The sequence below is a fragment of the Strongylocentrotus purpuratus genome, unplaced genomic scaffold (genome assembly GCF_000002235.5).
Source record: "Strongylocentrotus purpuratus isolate Spur 01 unplaced genomic scaffold, Spur_5.0 spur5_scaffold_9, whole genome shotgun sequence".
Classification (NCBI taxonomy): Eukaryota; Metazoa; Echinodermata; class Echinoidea; order Camarodonta; family Strongylocentrotidae; genus Strongylocentrotus; species Strongylocentrotus purpuratus.
In genome coordinates, this window is record NW_022145615.1 from 24,003,474 (window position 1) to 24,015,170 (window position 11,697).

Genomic DNA, 11,697 nt, shown 5'->3' on the forward strand with positions numbered 1-11,697 from the left:
AGAGAGAACTAACGTTAGCCATAGAACTTGAAGACCGCCCTTCCCCCTCCCCCCAACTGAAAAGCCATTTCCACATCCCCCTCCCAATTTAAGGGTGCGTCGAATGAACTGAACTGAGAAGAGAATTATATATACATATTAAAGCTTAAATCATGATATAAAATGTCCTATGGATATCTAATCATCTGTGAAATGACGATAAATCGATTTAGAGTTTGTCATGAACAGCAACATCGTGGAGAGCTGATTGTAGGTAAGCGCTGCAGGTTTGTCAATGTAAATATATTTTGTACAATCGGTGCAAAACATAAATGAATACAAATCTCGATTAAGACACTAAAGGATAAATGATTGGCCCGAAACGTTCTGACTCATAATAATGATTTTGTTTCAAATCATAAAGATATGCATGTATTTACGAATTTTCACTTGTGATTTGAAATTATCATAAAAATATTAATTTTGAAAGAAGGTTAATGTTGACAGGGGGTTTTAAATACTGATCGGTAAACAAAAACACCCGTTTCTGTTAGATTTATACTTTGAATGTTTCTGTAGGATAAAGGGATTACCGATTTACCATCATGCCAATCAATATACATTTTTTGGAATATATATGCAAGATCATCATCATCAGGAATCATAATTTCATTTTCGTAATTTTCAGGATATTGTTGACACAGAATTATGAGCCTTACTAATTTTTTTCCCTTTCAATCTATTTCATTTCAGAGGGAAGAGATTCATTGCTCTCTTTTTTTTTTTTTTTTTTTTTTACCTGAATGTGTTTCAGTTCCACTTCTGCCAGCTTGCCCCGTGCCCGTAGCCGCTTCACCTGTAGCATATACGAATTAAATGTGCAATATCCCAGAATGTGAATTACAATGATATATATTGTAGACCTAAATTATATCAGAACCTTGGGTTTCTTCTCCTCTCTGCTATTTTTACTCTGATAGTTGTGGGCTCCACACTTTTTTGTTTCATGTATAAGAAATGCTCTGTTACTCTCTAAAAACTAAAATGCTAAATCACCACTTGAATCACTAACAAGCTAAAAATGAACCTATATCGAGTTGGATCAAACATTTTGAAAGTGTTAATCTACCATGTTGGAAAGTGGTCACTCCTCTACCCCTTTTATATGATTTTATATTTTGGTATTTAGAGCGCAGTTTATATCAAGAATAAATGTTGGTACCTAAAGAGGCTGGTATTCGCAGTTGCCATACTAATATAACAATTTAAATTCAAATTGGTTTGAAAATGTTTACATGCTTTACATATTTGTATCCTAATAATAAACAATGTGTAATAGCATGAACTAGAAATTCAAAATCATTCCATTAGACTTAAAGCAGCAGTGAGATAATTTAGATGTTTCTTTTAATTCATATCTAATTAAACCTTAGATCCGTAGGTAATTATATTCCGTGTTCCAAAAATGTAAATAGGCTATTCAAGAAGATCAAAATAGCCACCAACCCCTCGCCCGGTAGGTACATGCATGCATATAAAAAAAATGATTGCCATCATATATATATATATATATATATATATATATATTTCGCTCACCCCCCCCCCCCCACTTGTTTCGTTTCAGTATACAGAACAAGTGGAGGAGAGATGAGAAAGATAGTCAATTAGGATGACAATAGTAGTTGAACAATATAATGAAATTAGGGAGACAGGGGAGAAAGGGAAAAGGAAGGGAGAAAGATCGAGAGGGGGTACGAGAGACAAGGGTGAATGTGGAGGCGAGATGAGATAAGCATGATCCTGAATAATCATACTTCCTAATAATATAAGCCTGAATAAGATTATGATAACATATATAGAACATGCAACCTAATTTTAAAAATAGTTTCAACACTCTATACATTTCGTTTTTACTCGTTAAGAATCTGACATAACAGGTAATGACATATTTATTTAATGAATATTCCAGTTCTTGGTTTAAAATGCGTATCACATGCAGTATATGAATATAGTTTCTTAATCATACCTCCCAAATATTTTTCAGCTAGCCTGACTAAGCCTGCGTCTTTCAGCGCTTTCTTCAGGATTGGCCGTTGTTGTTCTTGAGAGGTGTTATCACGCCAATCCTTAAGCATTTCCTTGGTTCCCTGATGCGACACAATGGCACCTGAATGGTTGCTAGCCTTATAGATATCTATGGCTGAATATTCATAACCGAGCTGAAGACCCAGTCCGTCGAATTTATTGTTGATGCCAATACCTTTGGCAAGGTCTTCTATTTCCGTATTAGTTATGGCCGACGCCATTTTTTAATCTGCCCTGAATGACAAAAAAGGTAACGTTATTTTATTCTATTTTCTTCTCAGAATAAATCACAATAATGATTAATATAAAATCATAAGCACAGTCATGCTTTGCATCAAAAGTGAGCCAATTTCTTGTTTTAAAGGTTTTGACAAGAGAAACTAATAATTTCATGAATTTCTATACTGCTATTCATCATGAAATCTCGAACAAAATAGCAGTCCAAAGCACCGCCCCTGGCTTGTGGAAATGTGCTTAAAATATCAACTTAAAGGTACTATGTCGAATTTGCAGGCCCAAAAAATAATAAGGGTAAATTCCAACGGCATTTGAAAGATAATATTTAGAACTTCCCACAAAAATTAAAGGACTTGAAAATGTCTTTTTGCGGGAAAATAACGGTCGTTAGTTGTCGAACCGACTTTAGTCATTGCAATCCTTTTAGTAATAATCTGATTTTCAGACCCTTGTACGAAATAGTGAATTATTCTGTGCTACACAAAGATTCAATCACTATAATTTTGGCCATTACAAGAAGTGGGGTATTGGTGTAGACAAATGCTCATGTACCATATACATTTCATTTTATGTATTACCAAAGAAAAGAATATGTCAGTCACTCAATAGTGTCTGACAGTGAAGTCTAGAAAGTAAACGAGCTTCCTTGCATATTTCGAATACTAGGACACTGCTAACGTTTAAATTTCACAGATAGGAAATACGTGACATATTCATAATTCCTGCAAAGTTCAACAGAATATGGTGTTGGCTGCAAATGGGACATTCTGTAGTACCTTTAAAGGCATTGTTTTACAATGTTTCCAGTTTTACAAATCTGAGATGCGGCCTTACGTGTTACCAGTGTCTGTGATATGGTATAATATTAAAGCCTTAAAAAATTGCGCTTTAAAATTACCATGTAGTACCTAAAAAATCAAAAATCGTTGAGTGACCGGTTTTACCATACTCATTTTCCCCAATAAACTCCAATTTGTTTGTTTGGTTGCCGTCATATTAAACATAACATATAAACTTATCTTCCTGCACCTGAGGCGTAATGGGTAGATTAAATGTGAAAGGCTACATTATAGTCAGGTCAAGATATGGTTTGACCCCAAAAAATTGCAACAAAAGGTTTTTCAACGGTTTCTAGTAGTATTCGACCTCAGGAATAACATACTAAAAGTATACCAAAATCGAAGGTTCAGAAAGCTGATATTTTCAAGATGGCCGCCGCTACCTAGATTTATGGCCATAAATCACTTATTATCCATCCTAGAGACATAATTTTAGTGTCTATCCCATGGTTTCGGGGATCAGAGAATCCATTGAGACAAGTAAGAATGGTTTGTAATGGTCTAGGAAACCCCCAAGTCCAAGATGGCGTCCAAAATGGCCGCCATTACATAAAAATGGCCATAAGTCACTTATTATCCATCCAAAAACATAATTGGGGTGTCTATGCTATGGTTTTCGGGGTCATAGAATCCATTAGGTTAAGTTAGAACGTTAAGCAGTGGTTCAGGGAACCACGAAATCCAATATGGCGTCCCAATGGCTACAAAACCACTAATATTTCTCAATAGAGGGCGCACTTTATAAACAGGAAATGAACTTATAATGTTTCTCTCACCCTTAGGGTGTCATCGACCCCACCCCCACCCCCCTCCCCAGCAAGAGGGTCAATTCAATTTTTGACAGGTCATTGTGAACACTGGGGGAGTGGCCGAGGGGGGGGGGGGGGTGGGTGGGGGGGGGGGGGGGAGGGGAGTGACAAAGACAAAGTAACAGCTTAATAATAATATCTAGACACACATTCATAATACCTACCATACAATTACAAAATTTTAAAACCTTGTGTTATTCATGTCATCTTATAGTGAATACACATGCAGATCTAGCTGCATGTTCCTTCATTTTGATGAGGAATGTATCAAGTATCAAGTATCAAGTTTATTTGTCTTCCAGAAAACACATGTGACAAAATATAATAGAGTATAATCATAACAGTACAATGTAGAACAAAGGAAGACGAGGAGACCTTGGTTGAAGCACAGCTTGTTAAGTTAAGCCCCCCTCATATGATGTGACAAAGATAACTTATTTATGAATACAACAACAAATATGGAATATATAAAACTATTTACAAAATACTCTCAGAGAACAACTACCCAACGTTGCATCTAATATGATCTAATATGGACAAATCCAAGCCGACACCAAGTCGAGACATCAATGAGTTATTGCTCTCTGAGTGCAGAGGTCAAGTAGGAATATATGGTATATGTAGTATGTACAGATGAGAAAGAAGAAGAAAAAAGAAAAGGGATAAAGGGGGTTATATGTCAAAGTCAAGAATTAACAAAAAAAGATCAAGAGTAGAGTTAAATATGCTACAGTACACTAACAATAAAGCTTGATAACACATTCGTGTGTCATCGACATACTTGTCAAGAAAATATGACTTAAGTCTACGTTTAAAAACTGAGATACTTGAAGCATTTGTTATGGTAGTATCAAGTGAATTCCAGAACCTGGGGCCAGTGGACATTAGTGTATTCAAAGTGAAGGTTGTCCTTGCATATGGTAAATGGAGAGCAGAAGCCTGTCTAGTATTATAGCTGTGAATTTGGTTATTTCTTCTAAAGATTTGAGCAAGGGCAGGAGGGAGGTCTCCAGAGTGAATGCTAAACATGAGCATTCCAAGTTGCATTGAATAGAGATCTTCTAGTTTTTGATTTGATTTGATTTGATTTGATTTGATTTATTGGTTTCTGCATCTTTTTTCTTTTTCATCATACATTTTCATGAACATAATATGGTTTGATACAATATAATTTTATACAGATAATAAACGAATTTAAGCAAATATATTGAAGGCATAATTAACATACATTAGATGCAGGAGGGCTACAGAAATAAGCAAAGTCGCTTGACGTGCCCGCAGCCCTCAACTTAGATACAACAACAATAATAATAATAATAATAATAATAATAACAAATACAAATAGAAAAGACTGACTTGCAGAGAAGAAAAGGAAAGGGGAGAGAAGGAGCGTTGGTAATAATACAATAAATCTCGTACATCTGCTGATTGAATGCAGGTTCATTCATGAATGGCTTAACGATGCTAGGTCATGGACGATTACACATCATTGTTAAATATACAGTCAATGTACACATGAACATGAATATAGTACAATTACACACGACATGATCAATACTTAGACAATAACATAGTTTTAACTGCCTTCTTAAATGAATACAATGTCCTAAGGTTTCTTATTACAATGGGCAGAGAGTTCCAGATGTCTGGGCCGGCGTGTCTTATGGATTTGAGAGCCAATGCGGTTTTTGGATTTCTTAAATGGAATTTTTCAGTTTGCCTTGTAGGGTAAGAGTGGATGGTTTTATTTAAATTAAACAATGGGGGGAAATAAGAAGGTAGTAAACCATTTTGTAAGCGAAACATGAAAAGTGCTATTTGTAGAATATATATATCATCAGCTTTTAGAGTTTTTAGTTTCGAAAACAAGGGATTGGTGTGGTCGCGATAGGAAGAATCAGTACATATACGCATTGCTTTCTTTTGTAACAGTAAAATGGTGTCAACGTTACTTTTCGAATTTGCCCATATAATGTTACAATATGAAATATATGGCAGTATTAATGAATTATATAACATAAACAAGATATTTGAAGGGACATAATATTTCAATTTACAGAGAATACCAATATTACGTGAAATAGTATTAGAAATATATTGCACATGATTATTTAGAATACTGTTTTCATAATAAAGTAGATTTGTATGGGCACGATAATTTGCTTTACAAATTATTCTAATAACCCGCTTCTGCACAACAAAAAGCCTGTGGATTTGAGTTTTGGATGATTTGCCCCATGCCAACATACCATAATTAATATATGATAAAATAAGAGTAGAGTACAAAATGAACAATACCTCTTGAGGTATACATGATCTCAACTTATAAATAACACCAGTATTTTTTGACACCACTTTACTTAATTTGTCCACATGAGTTTTCCAATTCAGTTTCTCGTCTATGTATATTCCAAGAAATTTCGTTGAAGTTACTCTCTCAATTGGGTTATTATTGAATGCCACTTCGCCTGGCAAAATATTAACTGAATTACTGAACAGTATATAATTAGTTTTCTGAAGATTCAAGGATAACTTATTAGCATTAATCCACTTCATTACTTTTCGAAACTCTTCATTAACAGTTTTCAACAATGATTGTGGACATTTATGAGAAAAAAAATACACTTGAGTCATCAGCAAAAAATATGAATGATAATACACTTGATGAGCGTTGAAAATCATTAATATACAAGATGAATAAAAGTGGTCCCAAAATGGATCCCTGGGGAACACCACATGTTACTTTTTGGGGACTAGAGTCAATTCCATTTAAGGACACATATTGCTTTCTATCAATTAGATAACTTCTAAACCAATCCAAGGCGACTCCCCTGACACCATAATGAAATAATTTACTTAAGAGAATTTCATGGTCTACAGTATCAAAGGCCTTGGAAAAGTCTAAAAATGTACCAATGGTGTGTAAGCGACTATCTAAGGCAGAAGCAAGTTTATCTATAAGGTGTAAGATTGCATGTGTTGTTGTATGCTTCTCCCGAAAACCAAACTGATAATTACTGAAGACACATGTTTTGTTTAAAAAATTTATAGTTCTTACATAAATAATTTTTTCCAGAATTTTTGAAAAACAGGTTAACAAAGAAATCGGACGATAATTTGTTAGTAATTGAGAGTCACCTTTTTTAAAAATTGGTACAACTTTTGCGATCTTCATGTTTATCGGTACAACTCCGCTTGACATAGACAAATTAAAAATATGAACTAGTGGTTGAAGGATACCGACAATAACTTGCTTAATAAGTTCGTTCCCAATATGATCATACCCAGGACTTTTCTTGTTCTTGAGGGCTCTAACAATACCAAGCAATTCTTCTTCATTTGTGGGCACCAGAAATAAACTTTGCATGTTAGGTTCTACTAAGTAATCATGAAAATCAGTTTGACTGTTAGGAATATTTTTTTTCAGATTCGGACCAATATTACAAAAATATTCATTAAACTTTTCCACTATAATATTTTTATCTTCAACCATTTGGTCATCTATATTCATTTGTATTATACTTGTTACTTTAGATGCTTTTTGAAATACATTTCTTATCATCTTCCACGTGTCCTTGATATTATTGTAAGTTGCTTTAAACTGTGCTAAATAGTATTGTTTTTTGGCTGCACGCAGCAAGGAAGTCAGAGTATTTCTGTAAACGGAATATTTCCTTTTTAGAGCTACCGTCCCTGCTTTCTTATACTTATAAAACAGCTCATTTTTCTTATTTATTGATTTCAGCATAGCATTGGTGACCCACGGCGTACGTGGAGTTCTTCTACGGTTGTTTTTACTCTTTACTACTGGAATATTAGCATCATACAACGATAAAAACCTATTCATGAAAATATCGAAGGCACTCTCATCACACTGATTCAAAAGAACATCACTCCAGTTTGTCGCCAATAATGCCTCTCTAAACTGATTAATATTTTCTGGGGTGTTTCTTCTAACATAAATGTTCTTATGGGTGACTACAAGTTTTTTTCCCAAAGGAATTACAGTATACACAGGAAAATGGTCAGATAAGTCCGACACAACAATAGTAGATAAGGGAAAAGGTTGTAAGTTACTAAAGATATTGTCAATTAGAGTAGCAGAGGATTCAGTTACTCTTGTTGGTTTTGTTATCAAGGGCAACAAAGAAAACGACAACATCAAATTCAGGAAATCATCAACATGAGCATCAACATTGTGCTGTAAAAGGTTTATATTATAATCTCCAACCAAAAATAAGGATTTACCGTTAAGTGACTGGCTTACCAAAACTCTCTTCATTTCGTCCAAAAAAATGTTCAAAATACCATTGGGAGGTCTGTACACGACTCCAATTACGATATTATTTTTACCAGAAATAAAGACTTCAACAAATAAAGCTTCTAGATTTTCAGTCATAACATTAAGCTCGTGACATACTCGATAATTGAGCCCAGACGGAACATAAAGGGCAACACCACCACCACGTCTGTCTACTCTACTATTGCTTAACAAGTTATAACCTGGAATAACAAACAAATTTGCATCATTTTCATTGGTGAACCAAGTTTCAGTGACACCAATGGCAGTTAAGCTTGAGCTGATTTTGTTCACAAATGATGTCACATGTTCAAAATTTCTATTCATGCTGCGGATATTAAAATGAAGAAGGGAAAGCTCTTTATCTGTGGCATTTTTAACTGACTCAAAGAACTGTTGTTCTGTAGAATAATTACATCTTAAAGAAATATTTTCAATGCTGTCACTGATATCACTCAAGCTAGCTTCAAGAAAATTGCAAATATTATGGTCATCTATTTGAGCCATGATCGGTCAAGATAGGTGACAGGATAAACACGAGTACTGATAACATAGACATAAGGAAACGGCTAGGTAACTTAAATACAACTAGAAAGATAAACACTTGAGACATATAGAATATGAGACAGCAAGTTGGAGAGGAAAAAGGAAGGTATAAACAGGGAAAGGAAGACAAAAAAGAACAGAATGGAAAACACATATATAATTGCGCACAGGATACATTGCGCAGATAAGTAAAAAGACAATTCATATGAAGAAAAAACAAAACAACAACAACAGTACCAATAGTGTAGTAAATAAAAAGAGATGTTTTAAATATCATGTGGCAAGAGCTATCAAGTTATTTATAGACAAAGGTTGAATTTAGAGCCTGGCCAAGTCCGCTTCAGAAAAGATGGTTTTCTTCATTTCTTTGCCATCGGTTGCTGGCAACAAGGCGATGACTCGACCATCCCGTGTCCAAGCAGCTTTCACCCGTTGATGGTCACGGGTCATCTTGAGGAGCTTGGCGTTATCGCGCGTGAGGTCCTCCTGGATGGATTTTCTCGTACCCGCGAGCTTGCGTCGACTCCCGAGGACCTCGTTCCTCTTCTTGAACGACAGGAACTTGACAATTATGGTGCTTGGACCCTTTGGACCAGGCTTAATAGCGGAATTCACCCGTTGAATATGGTCTATGTCCCCCTTCTGGAGGTGAACGCCAAGGGAGGTGTTCACCAGATCAACTATTACATCCTCTGAAGGCACCCCTTCAACCTCGGGATACCAAAAAATCTGAGAGAGTTTCTCCTACTATATTGCTCTTAGGAGTTTACATCCCTTCTCAGCAGACTGAATTGTTGACCTGTGCCATCATGGCTTTCCTTCAGCAGCTTAATTTCCTTTCTATTTCTTTCTTCAGAAAGCTCAAGGTCAAGGATCCTTGCCTCCTGCCTTCCTATTGACTCCTCGAGCTTTCTCTCCCTCTCGGTGGAAGCATCCTGAAGATGTAGAATCATGGCCGCTTGCTCATCAATCTGTTTTTGAAATTTAGCTAGACTTGAGTCAACATGTGCTGAGACTAGCTGCATAAATTTCTCATCATGAAGTATATCGGTCATGACTGCCTGAATGAGAGAGGCAGTTTCCTTCTTCTCCCTAGCCGATCTTGTTTTGTCAGCCATAGTTGTAACAGGTTGATGGTAGAAGTAGAAGTAGAGGTGAAGTAGAGGTTGAAGTATAAATACAATAGCTGCATACACAAAGCCCAGAGTGGAGTCACAGATCCACTACTTTGCACACATTACACACGAGTTACAACAAAATATTGAGTTAGTGGGGCTGAAGATAAGATTCTTACCACATGGCTCAATACAAAAGTTGAAACAGTCCGTTAATTCCTCAGTTTCCTCGTTTTTTAACACATTCCTCTCATGGTACCACTATTAACTAGTATGTACTTTAGTAAGGAAAAATCATCATATATAACCATGGGATAGACACCAAAATTATGTCTCTAGGATGGATAAGTGATTTATGGCCATTTCTAGGTGTCGGCGGCCATCTTGGACGCCATCTTGAAAATAATAGCTTCTGAACCTTCGATTTTGGTCTACTTTTAGTATGTTATTCCTGAGGTCGAATACTACTAGAAACCGTTGAAAAACCTTTTGTTGCAATTTTTGGGGGTTGGGGTGTTTTTTACCGTATATTGACCTGACTAGTTAACCCCCCCCCCCCCTCTCTCTCTCTCTCTCTCTCTCTCTCTTTCTCTCCTCCTCTCCCTGCTTTCAGTTTATTTTGTACATTGTGAACATAAAACTGATTATGCTTCGTATTCCCGTCGTACAGGGGGTGACACTCTCACCTAACTGGTATCACATACATCTCACTGGAATCATGTAGATTCCTAACAAGGCAGATATACATGTATTTGCATTATAACCTGTACTGTATCCACCACCAACAGCTACACCATAGTACACTATTTTCGATTTTCATTCACGTTTTCGTCAATTTTGCTAAAATAAGATTATAACTATCGTAATTTAATGATCTTATTCCACTTACCTTAGATGACAGGTAAGGAAGGAAATTGAACAGGTAATCGATGTTCTTAGAGTACGCCGTTAAGTATATATACGATTCCCACAAATGTAATTCAGCTTGTTCGTATACCATTCATTTTTCTATGTAATCCATGAAATACGAATTCGGTCAAAGTCCATAAACGGGGAAACGGTTCTATTATTGCTCCGGGGAAAACCCAAGAGTAGCTTAGGGACATAGAGCTATATAGCTCTATGCGTAGGAATACTCATAGTACGCGGTACGTGTAAACATATGAATCGAATTCTCAATGCAACACGATGGTACCCTATTAATTTTGATCTACGGTATATAGATCATTCCTATTATATCCAAGCAAAGAACTGTCAGTCACACTCAGCTTGAACATCCTTAGGACGCTAGAATTTAAATTTTATGTAGATTTTATACCTTGGAAAATGATAAGTATGATTTGTGGACGATGATCAAACGAATACAAGTACTGATCATGGGCGGGGTGTTGACGCCCGAATTTCGGCTTTCCATCGCGCTTAGTAGAATAAAGTTCGACATCGATCAACAAATTATTTTAATAACCATCTCCCTTCCTGATCAAATAATGGCAAGGTTGTGAATAAAATGGCGGTATTTCTGAGTGGTTAAGTGTCCTGCGAGCTTTTAAAATAATCAATATTGCTAACCCTTTTACCATTTCTCTAAATTCATAAGCAATTACAATCACTGGACACAGATATAGGCAGAAAAGGGGATTCTTAATCGGTGCCTTCGCCGTGCATTTTTTCAACTGTGGTCGAACATTATAATTTATTTCTTGTCATATTAGAAATGGGAGAACAGGCACGTATCAACGGAAGGGGGGGGGGGCACGTGCCCCCCAGAAAATTCCAAGATCGGTTGA

General features: G+C 36.0%; 1 long non-coding RNA gene across 1 annotated transcript; it reads right to left on the reverse strand.

The window, feature by feature from the left end:
* Positions 1–754: 754 nt before the first annotated feature.
* LOC105442644 lies at positions 755–2,181 on the reverse strand. Its single transcript, XR_004062506.1, has 2 exons — positions 2,006–2,181; positions 755–835 (listed from the first exon to the last, which is right to left on the reverse strand). It is a non-coding gene; the product is annotated as an uncharacterized LOC105442644 (long non-coding RNA).
* Positions 2,182–11,697: the final 9,516 nt, after the last annotated feature.